The following is an 18,570-nucleotide window of genomic DNA, read 5'->3' as shown; positions in this document are numbered from 1 at the left end:
CAGCAGAACATCTGTTGAAACTGCTGCAGGTTTGGCTGGAGGATATGAGTGACAGCATTCCCACCTGGACACCTCCAGTGCACAGGCTGTGGGTGAGCATAAACATAGCACAACAGCCAGGCACACTGGTGTGGAGAAGACCTCTTATAGCCCTAACTCCTGGTACATGGGAGGCAGAACCATGAGCAGAATGGGTTTTTATCCTCAGGAGAGTAATTCACAGTGATCTTCTGACCCTGCTCCTGTACTTCTGACCACCACTGCACTGTCTTCAGAAAGAGGACATAGAGACACACACATATCCTTTGTCTGCAGCATCCACAGAGTGAAAATACATTTGTCCTCTTGTCTGTAAACCATTGTAACAGTGAAATGAGCATCTGGATTCCTCACCTTTCCCTCCAAACCCCCCGTAAGAAAGCACTGGATGAAGCCTGCACTTGTGCAAAGGCAGATCAGGGATAGTTCTACAGTAAAGTAGACAAACAATCCAGACAGGCATCCCCTGAACCATCTTAGTATCAGTCCTTGTCTCCGGATGAAGCTGAAGAACCTCACATCCTTCACAAAAGTCAAAAAAAATCTTCTGATCCCCAAAACTTTCTGGATATTTGCTAACAGGGAGGCAAGTTCAATCCCCAAGGACACTGAAGTCCCTGTATGGAGGGATTGGGATCCCCACAAGGGCTGAGTGCTCTGTATTGACAAAGGGCATACATTGGTCAAGCCAGCAGAAGCAAACCTAGCCCATAATAGGGCTTGTCAGGCAGGATATCACCCAGCAGGCTTAATAGCTCTGACTGATCTAAAAAGCTGTAAACTAACAAAATCTGTATGTTTTACAAAATTGGGTAAGTAATCAAAGCCCTGCAGTATGAAATGATAAGCCCAAAGATACAGCATAGGAGAAAGCTCCTTATTGCTTAATCCTCAGCTCTCAAGCAAGCCAAGCATAAAATCCTTTAATCAAATCTAATAACCTGGGATAATCTTCAAAATAATGACTGCAAGGAATAACACATTCCTGCGTTCATTAATGCCTGAGATTTTCAAAAAAATGGATTTTCATTAGCAGCAGTGCTAAAGGTATTCTCACGTGTTGCATTATGCATAACTTCCCACAAGTTAAAAAAAAAAAAGAGTATTTAAAAACTCCATTGATTACGCATTCTGACAGTATTAAAACCAGATCCCTCAACACAGTACAGCTATTTCCTATGTACAGGAACAAATGACATGAAAGTGTAACCATATCAAACACTGAAACATGATGCTCTCTGTCCTGAAAAAATTGTCCTAGATATCAGAATTATTCATGGCTCATGAGAACAGATTTATTAAGAAGAAAAGTCTTACACTTGTCCTTGATTCCTTAGAGGCTTTTTTAGCTGCCAAACAGTCTTAGAGGGCTTTGGGTTCATATGTATCAATCAACCCACAGCATCATTTATTTCTAGGAAATTCTATCTACAACTATTTTCTAAAACTCAGAGTACACAAGGCTGAAATATATTGTCTTATGGAAAGTTTTAATGCAATTAAACACAACAAACTCTGTCAATACAAACCATCTCGGAGTCTAACAAGAGTCATTTATGCCTCCTCTGCAACTGATGGATGACAAATGATAGACAAGTCCTAACTCCTTGCCAATTTTTCTATTCAGCACTTATATTTTGCCTTTCTATGATGTTCTTTCAGATTTATTCCATTCTGAAGTGTGACAAACAATGAAAAAAAAAAAAAGATACCCAGAAGCTGGTAAAATTTATTCCTTTCATAATGTGAACAGATTTGCCTGTATTACAAACAAATGATTACAAAGATGTTTATTTTTCTGCTCACTCGTCAATTGTGAAGTGATAATGTAGTATTTACACATCATACAGAAATAAAGTTTTCAATCAAAGGTTTCTATATGAATTTCACTCTCAGTCTGTATAAAGTGAGAAATCAGCTGTGCCATGGGATATTATCCCTCCCTTTGGTGACTAGATGTCTGAAAGTAAAGATAGAGCAACAACAAGGGATTACTGCCAGCAGTATTCCTGTTCATCCCCATGTCATTCTGCTCACAAGCCAGTATGACATTAGTAGGGAGAAGGGTCACTGCCTCCCAACAGTAATGCAACTAAAACCTCATTCACTCACTACTGAATGCAGGTTTCGGTGGGTCGATGCCGCGTTCGTCCCTGCTGGGTCCCTCGTGGGCCGCTCAGGCAGCGCTCTCCCAGTGCCTACGCGTGCACACGATCTCTCCTTCGCAGGTGGTTGTCGAGGAATGGTTGGAGGATCAGAGACACGGGTCCCTGGAAGAGCTGTACAAGCAAACACCTTTTTAGCTTGACATAAGCAGGCCTCTTGCTAACTGCAGAAATCAGCAGGCCTTTGCAAGCCTTTTGCTAAAGCTGCAAACAAAAGGAAATCATGAGAACAGAAATCATGAGAATAAAGAAGGAGAGCAAGGACACAGACATAGTGTTCTTGACAATCCTGTTATAGATAAAAAGCAGGACGTGCTGACAAGATGTACTGATCATGAGAAATGAGGAAGAACCCTGATTTCCCGAATCGCAACATGTAGCTTTTTACCCAGCGTCAATAGAGAAGTGACAAGTATGCATATTTGAGTATATAAAAGCAGAGCTTAGATTTCAATAAACTGAAGCTTGCATTATCAATCACACTGATTGTCTGCATGTCTTCCCTCGCCAGAGTCAACGTCAGTGGTTGCGAACAGCCACTCACACCCACAGTCTGTGCAGGAACTGGAGACAGAGAGGCGAGAGGGGTTCTCTGCATGCAATTCTGAGGCTTTAATGGCAACACACCCAAAGGGTGGCAGGGGAAAGAAGAACCCAAAACCGAAAGCTTGCGCCAGTTTTATCCCGAAAACTCCCAAAGGAGGGCATCCAAAACCAATAGCCTGAGGGCTCGGGGGCAGAGGCAAGGTTGAATGGCATAACAGGGGCCAATGGGAAAAGGGATGGGAGTGGGGAGAGGGCCAGTGACCAGGAGAATCTAGACAAAGGGAGAACTTTCTAGCACAGTGTTGTAGGGAGGGATCACTTTTAGGGTAACTTGGGGGGTGTAAAATGGACTTAGCCACTGCAACAACTCACAGCACAGAAAATAAGGCTGGAAGATATCCAAGAGGACATTACCTGGTCCACCCATCTCCCTGCCCAAGGCATTCCTGATGAACATTTGTCAACTAAGTCAGCCCCAATGACAGAGTTTCCACAGCCCAACTTGAAACTTCCTTGCTGAAGGTCAAATCTTGTCCTTTATCCATTTTCAAAATGCACTTAGAGAAGATACTCTCCTTTTTTCTTTAACAAGAGAAAATAGGAGGGAAAATAAGTAACAAGTAATATGAAAATTAAATAAGGAAGATAGCATGTTCTTATCAGCATTCTTTTTTCATCTTGAACAAGCCCAATTCTTTCAATATTTCTTTTTAGGTCATGTTTCAAACTGTTCTCAGCTAGAGAATAGATCATCTCTGTCTTGAAGGACAGCACTAAAAATGGCACAATTCTCTCTCTAAGGCCATCCTTTTGCTGCACAGGAATAATTACCTCACATGGCAGCCTGTGCTGCTGTTCACACATTCCCTGTGACACTAACTACTTTGAAAAGCTTGCAATCATTCATCTCTGTCTAGTTTGCAGTTCTCTGTAGCCTCTTCACCCATCTCAGAATGTCCAGAGAGTTTTTGTCTCATCCTATACTCACATACTTTATTATTCCTACATAAGTGTAATCCTTCCCTATTAAATAATATTCTCATTTTTCTGGTCATACTTCTATTCTGTCAGGATCATTTTTAATTATGGTCTGTATCGTTCTGATGGGGATTCTCATCTCAGGATCCTCTGCATTGTACAGGTCACTAACAAAAACACTGGTCGCAGCCAAACCCTGAGGAAACTTTGAAGGACTTCACTGACAATATCCTTCATTTCAAGGTGAAATGCTGATGTGTTATATTGTTCTGAGAGAACTAATCAGTCTACAGTCATTTCCTCTAGACCACACTTCCCTAGTACCCATCCACATTCTACACCCACTGAGTACCTCACTCATCTCCAAGTACTCTCATGGGAAAAAGGATAATAAGGGCTTTTTAGCAGCTAAGGGCTGCTAAAATTCCTTTGACAGAAAAACTTTACATGATCAATTTGAGAACTCCCTCTGCTGTTTCGCTCTCCTGCTCTGGCTGTCATTTCACTCTGTTGTGCACAGGCATTAATAGTGCTGTCTACCTGATAGCAAGTGAAGATCAGCACAGAGTAAAGCATTCATCATTTTAGGCTTCTCCAAATCTTCTGTCTATTAAGTGTCAACATTTGGACTTCTCCTAAGTAATGTGCCTTGCTATTTCATCTCACTTTATGTCTTAACCTTTTTGATTAGGTTACTGAGAGCTCTTGCAATGCCTTTATTCTCCTCCTTAGTAACCTCACCTAGTTTCTTGTCTCTGTATCCTTTCCTCCTGTGTTTGAAGTCAATGAAAGGCTCATAATTTAACCAAGTTGATCTCTTACTGACGTCTTATCTCTCCTCCTCAAGGAGAGAGCCTTATTAATATTCTTCTTTAAGAAACTGCCAGCTTTCTTAAATTCCCTGTTCCATCACGCTTGCCTCCCAGGCAACACCTACCAATTTTGTGAGTATTGAAGCCTTCCTACTTGAAATCCATTGTTACTGTTTTGCTACTTATGTTCCTTCAAGTCCTGTGAATCATAAATGTATAATTTCATGATCATTCTCAGGTAACATGATCTTTGTCTAAATATTGTCAGTTTCTTCCTATCGGTCAGTATTTAATCAAAGTTCACCCTATTCTACTTACCTTAATTATCTTTACCAAAGTCCATCAGAAACACATTCAAAGCACTTGCTGAACAGGCTCCCTCTGAAATACATTTTATTTGCAACAGATATGCGGGTAACTGAGAACCTGCATTAAGATTTACAGCTCCTTCTGCTTGTTCATCATCCTTCTTGCATTACAGCGAGTGCTCTCCACTCCTATGACTTTATGAAGAACAACCCAGCCTGATTTTTATGTCCACCTAAGTCACCATTTTTTATGCTACTTCTGGGAGTGATTAATTCTAAGTCAAAGAGCCTCACTGGTCTCCATTTTCACTCATCGCCTTGTCAAACATCATTCTTAGGTGAGGAAAAAAAAGACCTCCAAGTGTGTAGCCACGCATTTACTTCCAAGATGTGTGTTGACACTCCCTGTACACTGATCCCAGACTGAACAGGCTGAAAATAACACCAGCTGTGATCTTGTTTCTCTCATCCTTGCCTCTCCCCAGCAACGTTATGACCACTTTGAGCTGCAGTACTGAAATGTTCACTGAAGAAGATAAGACCCCACAAGACAGGAAACCTGAACAGGTCAGTGAAATAGAAAGCTGTGTGTACACGGCTGACCATAGCAGATCAATTGACTTCAACAGTTCAGTCAAAGGAGTTTAGCTGCTGGAAAGAGACGGGATAATCCAGCAATTGTACCATGAAAAGGCAGAAGACAGGAAAATGGAAGAGGGGAAAAGAGATTCACAGAGAGTGATGCTCAGAGAATCACTGGCTTTGGAGATTTTCAAACTGGACAGAACAAGGCCCAGGTCCCTGAAGACTCAAAGTCTGTTCTACTGAAGTCTGGGGCTGTGATTCTGCTTTTTGCCCTCCTTTCATAATCCTGACTTTTACCTTCATGCAGTCAGTGTCATCAAGGTTTCTGCCAAACTCCACATGCCCCAGCACTGTAAGCATGAGGTTCAGCAGTGTCTCCCCACTCATCAGCTTCTCAGCCACCTGTGTCAAGAAGCTCTTATCAGTGCTGTCATCAGAAACCTGTTGCATTGCCTGTGCCCTGGCCCTGCTGGGCCTTTCCAGCACGTATCAGGGTGGCTTAAGTCCACTCTGAGGTCCAGGGCTTGTGAACATGAGGGTTCTGCCTGTTGTTTGAAGAAAGTCTTATATGCTCTTTTTTTCCCTCATCCTAAATACTGTGTATTTTGTGAACATTAATACAAAAACTCAGCAAAGATGGAAATGCATTTACAAATCCACAGCAAGTCTAGAGCACTGTGCATTACTTATTAAAAAACTGCAACGAGGAAGAGACAAAATGAAGAGGGAAATTTAAGGACCACTTCCTCTGAAGATGGGGTCATAAAAGACTTTCTTATTAAAAACCAGACAGGTTATAACTATTAAAAAGCAAGTCTGTGAGCTCTAGGGATGGATTTCACACCACTGTAGTCAAGATAGATACAGATGTGCATATATCAAACAGTAAAAGAAATAGCTACACAGAATCCTGGAGAAAGGCCAAGAAGTTATATTGATAACAATCTGTAAGCAAAATTGGGAAGCAACTGCAACAGAGGTGAATTTTGCAAATGGTGGAAAGCAGGAAGCAATGGCAGTAACACAGCAATCAGCACAACTACAGGAAAATAAAGACTACAGAAAAAAAGTTCAGGCAACTGCACAGACAATGGACAAAAAGGCTGATGTGCAAAACTTATGTTCCAGTGCAAAACTTATGTTCCAGTGCACCTAAAAGTCAGTGAAATGTGTGTTTTAAATACAGTGTGGAATTTTTAATCATTGTTTTTGAGAGATCTTATTAATTAAATAGTATTCCAGTAAAACACACAACACATACAAGATGGACACAGAGGAGCAAGTGTAGCTAAATACAATGACTGAATTAAACACAGTGGGAACCATTAAATTTCTATTACCAGAGTATCCTATACAGAGCCCAGAATATAAATATGACCAAACAACATATGCCAGTAAAATCACAGGAGTTCAGAAAAGACATGGAGCATGTGGCATCTGCCATACAAAAGCAGGATATAACATTTAGAGAAGAACCCAATTAATGGATCTGATTTCTCCTTGGTTACCAGTAAAGCAAGAGAAAAGGTAATGTTACATCAGAATTACAGAATTCTTTTTCAAACCTCCTAGAGAACCTACTGAATCTTCCTCATATAGGAGTTTTTGAAGGCAGGCTAGAGAAGTGTCACATGTGGATAGCCTGGCTGTACCTACACAACACCATCAGATGGAGGAGGCCTTCTTGTACATTTCCCCTGCATTTTCTATTGCAGTAGGAACCATTTTCTTCACCTTGGAAGGATTCTGGGCCATTATCTTGGCTTGCACAATTTTTTGGTTTTGATCTGCAGCTGGTCAAAATTATGCAGAAGTGTCAAGTTTAGTGACATGAGAAGTTGAGCATTCTCCTTTCTTCAGGACAATACCATGGGATGCAGCAAAGGATCCAAAATGACACTTTTGTACCTTCTGTGCCATGACAGAGGAAGCTGGTAGAGCAGGATGCTAAATCTATGAGCAGAGCTGAAACCCTTACATCTATTTCCACCTCACGACTGTAAAGCAGAATTTAAATATTGCACAGGAATGTGTATAGAGATTTCACTGGACAGCAAGCCAGACACAGGTCATCTAAAAATGCGAAAGGGCATGCTGATGGCCTGGGGATATGAGCTGCAGCAAACACTAGGAATGACTGAAGCAAAGGATCTTAAGCCATAAAAGACCAGCTGTTAGTTTCAAGCAAGAGCCATATTACTCTAAAGTGCAAAAAAACCTTGCCCCATGACCTCATTTTCAAGTAATACTGCATGTGCCAAGACTCTTATATAAAATGGTTCAAAAGTCAGAAGGGAAATGTAAGGCCCCTGCAAAGCTCACAGAACTTGTGCTAGATTAGCAAACTGCCATGGATGCTACAGCACAAGAGGAGCCCAAGAAAGAAAACCCAAGAAAGAAAACATCAACCTGTCGAAAGAAATCAAACTCTCCTTACAGAAGCAGCAGGGAGGGCTGGGAGCAGAACTGCTGCAGAATCACAGAGCAGGCTGTTTATTAGCCTCTTACACACCCACAGGTTTGGGAGCTACTTGGAGATGTGTTCACAAAGTGAAATAGATGGTGCATTTGCTATATTGACCCAAGCAAGTATCTATGAATAACATTTTCAAGCTTCCCCTGGAGTTGCAGTTTCAAAGCAGAAACTAATCAATGAGCACTGGCTGTAAGACCCAAAAGAGAAAGTAACAGATACCACCAAAGAGGATTTTGCAAATATGGAAGTACTTAATCACAACTAAGGTTCAGCTTGGGTCCCATTAGTAATACCACAAACACTTTCAAGAGCAGCTAATGATCTGAAACAAGCAGTAAACCTGCATGCAAACATGATAAAGAGCTTTGCATTGAATCTGCAAGTCTGCAGATGAACTAGAAACAGATCACTGAAGAAGAAACATTGCAAATAGAAGAGAATCAGTCTGTGTGCATGTTTCTACTATCAAAATTCTAACACTTATGTCTGGGATGCGTTTCAGGGCTGAACAAACCAACTTCTACACTGGTGGAAAGAAAAATGTCAGAATGAATACCAGAATCAGAAAATCCCAATAAAATAGTTCTCATTTGGCCACAGATAAACGGAGGCATTAAAGAAACACTAAAGTACCAAAAGAACAGGGATGCTGAACACAAATATTATTTATTTTCAAATAAATGAAGGTAATTGATTTCACAGTTTAAAATAGCAAGAATTGGGTGAAATGGACACTCCTAAACCGAGCTATTATATTCCAGAAAGAGTAATTTCAATCACAGTCACTAAGGAGAGATGAAGACAAGACTTTTAAAGGAATCAAGCTCTTGAGAGAAGCCTTTTGACAGAGGAAGCGAGAGGTGGAGGCACCTGATAATCCCTGTATTGACAGCTCAGCAGAGTGTTGCCCCAGAGGGCTGCAAAACAGTGGATTGTGCCCCCTCCTAAGACACTGAGATACATTATTGCTTCCTGAAAGCAAACTAAAGGGCTCTACCAGTTATTGGATTAATCCAATAATGATAGTTTACTTAGAAAATACACAAAGGGATCAAAAGCCAGACCAGTAAAGAGAGATTTCTGGGAACTGAAGCCTCCTTTTGCTGTGATTTCTGTATCATGTATTGTGTTCTCTGCAAGATTTCATGTTCAAGTAAAGCAAACCCACACAGAGTCTGGCTAGAAGATGGTATTTGTGAACAAGTATTTTATGTCCCACATGGGTAGATTCAGACTAGATATAAGAAAGAAGTTTTTTGAATTTGATTTCTTACAATAATTTTCAGTGAAACACTGGAACAGGCTGTCCAGAGATGTGGTATATAATCCCTGGAAACATTTGAGGCCAGGTTGCATGGGGTTCTGAGCAATCTAATGTAGTTCAAGATGTCCCTGATTATTGCAGAGAGGACCTTTGAATGTTCCTTCCAAACCAAACCATTCTATGATTCTATAATCCTTACAAAATGTCCTTCCTTAAAACAAAATTTTCTTTGATGGTCAAAAGGTACAGCGAAGAAGCATTTGTTTTCTGTCACTGAGTATCACACAAGAACCCTGCTTGCTAAACAGAATTCAAAAATCATGAAAAAGGGTTATTAAACAGCTATTTTATAGCCAGCTTCTGTTCTGGCTGCACACTGCTCCTGAAGTCCAATTCCCTCTCCTTAGCACTCTGTAACAAGAGCAAGTTAAGTTTACATCATTCCTTATTACCACTGTAATCACAGTCTTGAGACAAGATTCATATTAGCCATTTTCTGCTCTTGTTGCATCATTTGTCAAGAAAATGAGGAATAAGAATTTCAGCACCTAATATGCTCTGTGAGTTATAGGACTGTGCCAGGATTATACTCAGCTTTCCTGATAGTTGGTAGCTCTCTGTCCTAACTGTCCCTGCATGCATCTGGTTGAGAGCTGACTTATAACCAGCCATCACTTCACTTTTCTAGGGAGAGCCTTCACTTCTGGATCTGGCCATGCTGTGGCCTCTAGTAAGCAACCAAAATCTATTAATTGAACAATAGCCCAGCCGTAAGTCTGGTATCACCTCAATCCATTTTGGGGAGCTTGCTTCCAGCTCCCAGGGGTGAGCCTTAGCATGCACATGGTCCATTTGCAATGGTACAAGGAGACAGGGATGTCAGGGCAGAAGGTTTTATATGTGTGTGTCCTTTTGCTCCTGTATGTGAATTGGGTGGGTATGGATATAAACACATACCAGTGCGCCACACCCCTGCGCTGAGGCCAAAGCCGAGGGCAGTGAAGCCCTGCTTGTGGTAGAAGAACATCAAATTAGAGACTACACAAGCCTGTACCAAAGTATACAAGAACAGGAAGGATGCATGCAAGGGTGATGACAAACATCATATGCATCTTCAAGAATGGCAAGAGGGAGCTGGAGCAGGGCCTTAACAGACTGGAGAAATGAGCTGGCAGAAATTTCCCAGAGTTCAGGAAATGCCCTGCACATGAGGAGGAATCATCTGCACACTGGCACAGGCTGGAGGCCAAGCAGCTGGAGAGCAGCTCCATGGATAAGCATCCATGGTTGCTGGTGGGCAAATTGAGGACAAGTGAGCAGTGTACCACTGCAGCAAATAAAAACAATGAAATACTGGGCAAAAGCATAGACAACTAGTCAAAAGAAGTGATTTTTCATCATGGACTTGCAAGACAGCGTATGGAATACTGCATATCATTTGGGGCTCCTGTATACAAGAGGGACACAGACATACAAAAGAGAGTACAGCAGATGTTCCAGAGCCTGGAGCACATAAAGTACCATAAGAAGCTGAAAAAGCTGTTTTGGTTCTGCCTGGAAAAGAAAGAGGGTCCAAGGGAGGATCTTATTACTGTCTTTAACTATTTAGTGGGGTGGTATAGACAGAAGACACACAAATTGTCCAGAGTGGTGAAGCGCAACAAGGGGTAAGAGATGATAGTTACCACAAGAAAAAATCCCTTTAAATAAAAGTAAAAGCTTAACATCCTGAGGGTAGTCAAGCCTGAAATCAGGGTCTTCAAAAATATTTACAACCCAATTGGAAAAGGCCCTGAGCAATATCACCTAACACTGAAGTCAAGTCCCAAGGAGGGACTTGGACCAGAGAGAGTCCTCTTCCAACCTAACTCATTCTATCCCTTTGTGAAATGAGAGCAATTTCAACATCATCCCTTTTCTTCACTGCCTTTTTCTCCAGCCTTACAAGGTTATTTGTGTTGTTGTCTCAAACACTCTCAAATGCACCCTCCTCAGGGAGCCTTCTTCCACGTCTCTAAATCTTTTGAAGTATTCTAATCCTTCCAATAATTACAGTCTACCTTTGTATTATGTATGGAAAGTGGCACGTTGTTGAATATGAAAAGCAAAGTCACTCACAATGTACATTCTAACAATAGGGTACTTAGAGTGGAATTAATGACTGATGAAACCACAACGAATTGAGAAAAGGGTAATGAGCTCCCTGTGGCCTCCACTGTGCTGCCCACATTCCATTATCTGCTAAAATCTCTCTTCAAAAATCTATATTCCAACAATATGTGAACTGAAACTAATGAAAACATCATCTTAATTAACACAATATGATAAAACGGTTGGAAAGCACCTCTGAATAGCAACGAACAGCAGCCCTAGATGAAAACAGACATATGCAGACGTAGATGTTGAAGAGAATTCTTTTCTGTAATTAATTTCTTGCACGGAAGTTGATTCCAGGAAAGTATTTACACCTCTTCCTTGCAGATATATTTTAATACTTCAAATTAGATGTTCCAAAATATTCACAGCAAAACATTCGCATCAAAGAAGATAACGGGCAGATGAAGTTTTCAGGTTTCACCATAAACTTGCAACCCAGATTCCAATAGAAACTGTACAAAGCTTTTGAATGCATTTGTACAATTTTATGGCTTTCAGTCAAATTCTCAAGTTCCTGCAGGCCTTCCAACAGCTGCCTCCCACGCAGACAATATCAGAGGAGAATGAAAAACAGGAAAGCCTCTCTCCTGCTCCAAGACACTTCTTGCATACTAACTTGATTTAGAAATGGTATCATAGGGAATTTTTATAATGAGACATTGCCATCCTGTTTCACAGTTACAATTTTAAAACAGCAGGATGTCTCTAGAGCTCTGCTGGACTGAACAGTTGGGTTTTAGCCATTGTCAAGGTCCTCAGGGGACAGATATTTACGGAAGAGGAGAGAAGGTTAAATGTTATCAGTATCTTGGAGTTCTTGGAGTCCTTGCTGAGGAAAAAAAGTACTTTTTTTCCCCTCCCTATTTTGCTGCTGTATGTTGGACAAATTTAGATTATTGCCCAGTTCCTAAGGCAGAAATTCTATTCTTGCACAAGTTAGTCTATCTCTGGACACATACATAAGGACTTTTTAACAGAATTTCTTTTTCTCCAAGTGACAAATTTTGGAAAAACTTTCTGTATTGGGTGGAAGCTGACAGGAGATAGGTTGTGTTTGTGTCACCACTGCACTTCTGACTTCAGGTTTCAAAGTGGCTCAGAGCACAGGCAGGACCAGCAACAATTTGCTGAAACCTGTCCCTACAAAAGCATCCTCACATTGCTCCTTCAGCAGTGGAACCACTGTCCCAGGTCACACTCCTGACAGGGACACACAGATTCCCACGAGGCAGCTGCTTCCTCTCCCTCACACCTTTCCTGAGCTGTGTTGGGAAAGACAGAGAAGGCGTCAGGGGTGAACTGTGCAAAAATCAGTCTGGCAGAGTGTTTACCACCCTGACCATTCCCTTTAAAGCCTGCCACAGTCACCTCTGTCCAGGATCTCCTCCTGAGGGTGAAGTCAGATTTAAGGGCACCACCACAAATTGCAAAGCACACAGCACTGTAGTCCTTGTTGCTATGCAAGGTCAGTCTTGGTACTCCTTCCATTCCTGGAGAGCTCTGAGTTGTGTTTGCACACCTTCACTGGGCAGCCACTGTGAGGGGGATTAGGAGGTGCAGCAAAATAAAACAGCACAAATCACAAGGAAAAGGGATAAGATATCTCATAGGCCTCCCTCATATTCCCCCCACATTTACAATAAATTCCAGGCTTGTTTAGCCTTCACTGGGCTGCAGTAATCACAAGAGGCCAAAACTTGCTTCAAATTACTCCAGTGCCAGTCGCTGCCTGTGAAACAGAGAAGTGCTCTGCAGGGTCAAAATAGCCAGAATGCCCTTTTGCAGCAGCTTTTTCTCATATCCCACGGTACCTAAATGTGGATTTGCACATCTCAGGGGCAGCCTGGCCAGTGCGGGCTCAGCCGCCCACCCAGCTTGCTCCATCAGCACAGGTAAATCACAGAATGAAAAAATACAGAATCATTAAGGTTGGAAAGACTTCTAAGATGATTGGGTCCAAAATTAACCCAACACCACCGTGTTCACCACAGGTTCATGATGGGTCCATGCAGGGGTGGGATTATATATATTACACCAGTCCACATATTGCACCAGGTAATATATCCCAGGTATATCTCAGGTCAAAGGCAGGATATATTCACACTAGTAATGGTCCATTTCTTTCAGACGAGGATCAAGAGCAAAACAAGCTCATAACCCATCTACAAAAGACTAAACATATCTGTATTCTGCCTCCTTTTGCAAAGGTTAGAGCCCTGCTTCACCCAGCTCCCTGGAATGAACACTTTTAGGATCCAACTCACCTGACCTATTGACCAAAAGGAGCACAGGTTGTCTGGGTTTGGCTGCAAATAACTTGATTACAGACATCCAGATATATATACCTTAATAACTGCACAGTAAACTGAACCTGGGAAGAATGATACCAACCGTGTGTTAAGTTGTTCTGACACCAAACAGATAAAGCAGACCCTCCTCTGGGGCTGTCTGAAGCAGCTCTGCTGAGTTCTGTGGAGCTGCACTGCAGAGCATCCCTACTTCCACAAATTAAAGACCAGGCTCTTTGACATGGTCTCATTACAAAGAGCATTTCTGGAGTCCATTTTGAGTGCAATGAATACAACAAAGATCTCAGTTAATATGAAAGGTTATAATCCCTTTATTTTTTTGCTGTTCTTTGTTTCCCCTCAACAAAACACTTGCAGATCTATAGTGAACAAGATAAAGTGCAATAGGAGTTCTAGGTTTTCTAAAAAAAAAAAAGAGAGAAATATTTGTCATATACTACAGCCACTGTTATATGCACCAGCACATGAAATATGGTCCAAATTCCATCTTCAAAGCTATCACAAGAAATATTGTTTGTACTGAGGGTTCGTAAAATGCTCCAGCAAGTTATTACATTTATAGTCTGCTTTTTTTTTCTTTCCTTAAGATTTATCTTCAATTTTTACTTGAAAATCTGGGGCCAGAAAAATCACATTTGAGCTTAAAAAAAATAATCTCTTTCCCTCATTTCCTCTCAATTTGATAAGTTAGTCTTAGTACCCAACTTAGAGATACTTTCTCCTGAAATGCATAGTTACTATACAGCCACAATATCTTAAAACAAAGAACTGATATTTTATGAGTCATTATCGTAAAATGGAGTTTAGAGTAGACTTTAGTATTCCTATTTCCCAGCTGTATTGCAGCAATCTAGCTGCCTTCATGAAACATCAGCAAATCCCTTATCACCCTTAGTACTTGTTGGTCTTTTCTTTCTGGTTTCAGATTAATGTGCTAACAACAGAGAAAAATAATGAGAAAACACATTTACTTATTGCCCAGAGAGAGGAAAAACTTTATAGCTCCCTGAGCTCTGAGATCCTTTCCTTGGGGTGTGTCGGGCTGGAGTGCTTTGAAAAAAGGAAAGACTAAAAAAATGTTTTAACTCTTCAGCCTGATAATACCAGAATAAGGAACACACAATGAAATAACAAGGAATAATGACTAGTTGTCTCCTGACTTCCTCTGTATCTGAGACTGCTCCTTCATTGGCTTTTAGGACATGGTTGGGTACAACAAAGAGCGGAAATCAAATCCTTTTGGGATATTTTTCTATCTCTAAACACGTATTGCTTACTTAAAAAGTTAATTTCTGTGAAATTTTCCGATAAACAGGCAAGAGGAAAGGATGAAAAGAAAAATGTTATCGTTTACTTTCAAGTATCAGTGAAGCGTGAGAGGCAAAGCATTAAATTATTAAGCCCTAAAGAATAAATATACATGTCTCTGTAATTCAGGTTAACAACATCTGGCATGGCTGTAGAGCTGCAAAATCTAAAAATAGAAATATCCCATGATAATATACAACTGCCTGTTCATGAGACCATGGAGACACCGTGACTGGAGATCAGTCCACTACATTTCTGTCATCATTCTCAGAGTGCAGAGGTCAAGCAAGGGTTCACAAAGGATAAGGAAAAAATGATTCAAGGCCTGTAAAATCAACTTTCCACCAAGAGTTTTAAAAATGTTCAGTTTGGCTTAAATGATAAATTAGTCTATAAATACCTACTTTAAGAAAGAGATTTTTCTGACTTAACAGGATCTTTAGGTTAGCAGACAAAGGCATAACAAGGTCCAATGTCAAAGTGAAACCAATTCCAGCAGGAAATAAAAGCATATTTTTAGGAGAGAATAGCAAATCACTATAGGATGCTTAAAAATTACTAAAAGGCTTTGGCCACCCCTTCCAATTAAAAAATCTTTCTAAAATGCAATGTCTGGGAAAAATAACATTAATTCAGGGAGACTTAACGCAACACAGGTTTGCCCAAATCCCAGTATACATTTACAGGGACTCTTTCTCTGTGTTCCTGGAGAGGAAAATAATGCTGTGTTCAGAAGGCACCTCAGAAACTGGTTTCCAAGTGGTTCCTCACAGCAGCCACCACATCTTTGCTTTCATCTCTTGGCATTTCTACAAGGCAGACAGGCATTAGCCGTCAGCTGGGGTTTCAACACAGGAAGGTACTGCCTGCTTCAAAGTCCATTTAAGTCCAGTACACAGGAATGGGACAAATTTAACTTTGCACCATCACCTGGGTTCTTCATCAGAGAGTGTAAAACTGGGGAGCCAAACCTTCCTGTTTCCAGTCAGCATTCTTAGACGGGCAGACATGAGTATTTTATTTCCCACCTACACACAAGAGCAACCCACTCCTTCCCACTCTCTGCCAGCACCCAAACTCTGCCAAACCCCTTTTGTGATCTCCCCATTCAGAACAAGCCCCTAAATCAAAGTGGGAAGGCCTCTCTGTGCTGTCCAGCAACTATGAAAGCCAGGTGTGAACTCTACACACATAAGCAGAATCTCTTTCAAACCAAGCGTACAAGTGCTCTCTAGCTGCCTGAAAATCTGGATTTCTCTCCAATAATTTCCAAAATTACATTCTTGCTTTTTACATCATTTATAAACAAATGTTCCATGTTTTCTAATTCTGTAAGGAGTAATTCTATAGAAATTACAAAATAAGTCTCTGTCAAAATGGTAGGTATATTTTAATTTTGCTACAAAGTTTTATTTCCCATTGTTTGCTTAGAATGAAACTGTCTTAACATGTTATATGTAAAACAAGAATAAGCCTTGTTCTCTGCCCCTTTTGACACACCAAGGTGGTTTCCAATGCATGCCTAGCAGAAAGTATCTCTTTCAAGACAAGCAGAGACGAATCCTCCGTCCACTCTCATAACTAAGAAACAGCCATCAATTTTCAAAAGATTTGAACCATGAGTCCTGCTCCAAACATTTTTGTAAGGTTGATTTGAGACAAAAAGGGGTTAGCTAATCCCACTGCCTTTGTGCATCCTCTTAACATCAGAACCACTCAGCCAGATTCAGTGAAAATTTGAAGAGAGGAACTGAAGGCTTAGACGCATTTAGACCCTGAAAGTTTTGTGAAAAGAGGTTCCAATGCAGAGGAGAGAAATTAGCTCAGCACTACTTTAATTATGGAACCAGACATCAGGGAATCCCCCTGAGTACAGACTGTTACAAATGCTGTTAGAAATTCAGGAAAACTTTCAGTCAGAGCCTGCACTTAATTTGATGGAAGATAATCCAACCACCCAATATAAAGCCACAGAAAACCAAGATTTCAGTTTCCTCAGTCACAGAGCACACTGCTGTATTTTTAGACCTGCTTGGATCTCACTTCTACAGCTCTTCTCAAGGCTCTCAGGCTCAGTACCGGTGAATTAACTCACACCAATTCATAAGCCAATTTTAGTAATATTTAGAGTATGCAGGCTAGAACACAAGAAGGGTATTCACCAGCAAGATCTTCAAGTTTCATGAATTATATTGAATTCATGAATTCATGAATATTATAATATTCAGAGAGAAGCAGCTAAGACTCATCCAGAGGCTGCTGTGGTCAACACCAGAGGCATCAACCTGTCATAAAAGGTTTGATTAAAGCCTGAGGGATTTTTATGAGACCCTTAGAAAATATATGAGATTTTAAGAAGGATAAGGATTTTAAGAAGGATTAGCACACAAGATAATGATTCAAAAAGTGTGGAGTACTGCACAAAAGGTACAAGGATGCCAGAAGCAAGAGAAAGATAAAAAGAGAAAGTTGTGAGATGGGAGGAGATGTTGGCAGGCTCAGAACAATGTGCACTCTCAGAATGACAGGCAAATTATTAAAAAAAAACCTACTAAAACACATCAAACTGAGAAAAGGAGGGCAGAAAAGCTGGCAAAGACTGTGACCTGTCTAAGAAAGGGTGCAAAGCCATCAGCAAATTCTGCTTCATCTAGCAAACATGGAAGCAGTTCTCTGGTAAAGGTGGAGCAAATAGTTTGAAGCTGCTTTGCCTAAGGCCATTCTCATCATCATATTTATGTATATCTTGTAGCACTATTTCTCAAGTCAAGTTTCATTTTTCATCTCCTCCAAGACATCAATTGCCTATTGATTTCTTCATTTCAGGATCCATTGGCCTCAATTTGAGCACAAAGGGGATTAAGATGGCCATCGATTCAACAACAGTGGATTAAAGTCAGTGTTGACACATTCACAGCTACTCAGTGAGGAGACAGGACCACCAAAACACCAAACTTGCACTGAGGGCAAATATAGAGAGCTGCAGCATAAACTGACAGCCAGAGCAGACAGTCAAAAGTGCTAGTTTCAATGGAAAATAATTGTTTCTGTGGAATCAAAAGCATCAAATGGTACATTCCAGTTTTCTCAAAAAACTCAGAATTTGCCCTCTTTCACCAGCTACAAGTAATCCAATTTGAACTAAAAAAAGACAAATAATAGTAACTCATCTTCTCCTTATTATATATCTTGGTAGGTACTTAGCTCTTCAGTCAAAGTCTTCTTCCACTTCTTTAAACAAAGTCCCAGTGACAATTTTCTTCAGCCATTTACACAGCTTCATTAGTCAAGAGGTTGCTCTTCACCCTGGTATATTTGGAATCAATTCAGCAAAGCCAAGCCCTTAATTTATTAAGAGAAATAATTTTCAGTCCATGCATGCAGCTGAAATTGAGGCTTTCCCCACTGATTCTTAACAGATATGCATATGTTTCTTTAAACCTTTAAGGCTTCGGAGTCAGATACAAATTTTCTTTAGCTCTGCTTTACACATTTTGACAAAAACTCACTCATTCTTGCTATCACTCCTTCTTGCTGCCTCACAAGATCTGAGTTTTATACACTCATTAATCAAACTGTGACAGGAACTTAAACCAGGCTAGTTATGTTTAATGTACAAGGGA

At 40.7% G+C, this 18,570-nt stretch overlaps 1 long non-coding RNA gene across 1 annotated transcript; it reads right to left on the bottom strand.

The window, feature by feature from the left end:
• Window positions 1-1,305: 1,305 nt before the first annotated feature.
• On the bottom strand, window positions 1,306-7,785 carry LOC104686432. The gene is made up of 3 exons (XR_751342.4): window positions 3,165-7,785; window positions 2,152-2,318; window positions 1,306-1,999 (listed from the first exon to the last, which is right to left on the bottom strand). It is a non-coding gene; the product is annotated as an uncharacterized LOC104686432 (long non-coding RNA).
• Window positions 7,786-18,570: the final 10,785 nt, after the last annotated feature.

Source organism: Corvus cornix, chromosome 2 (assembly GCF_000738735.6).
Source record: "Corvus cornix cornix isolate S_Up_H32 chromosome 2, ASM73873v5, whole genome shotgun sequence".
NCBI classification, from domain to species: Eukaryota; Metazoa; Chordata; class Aves; order Passeriformes; family Corvidae; genus Corvus; species Corvus cornix.
Note: the sequence above shows the minus strand (reverse complement) of the source record. Positions and strands in the feature narration are given on the sequence as shown.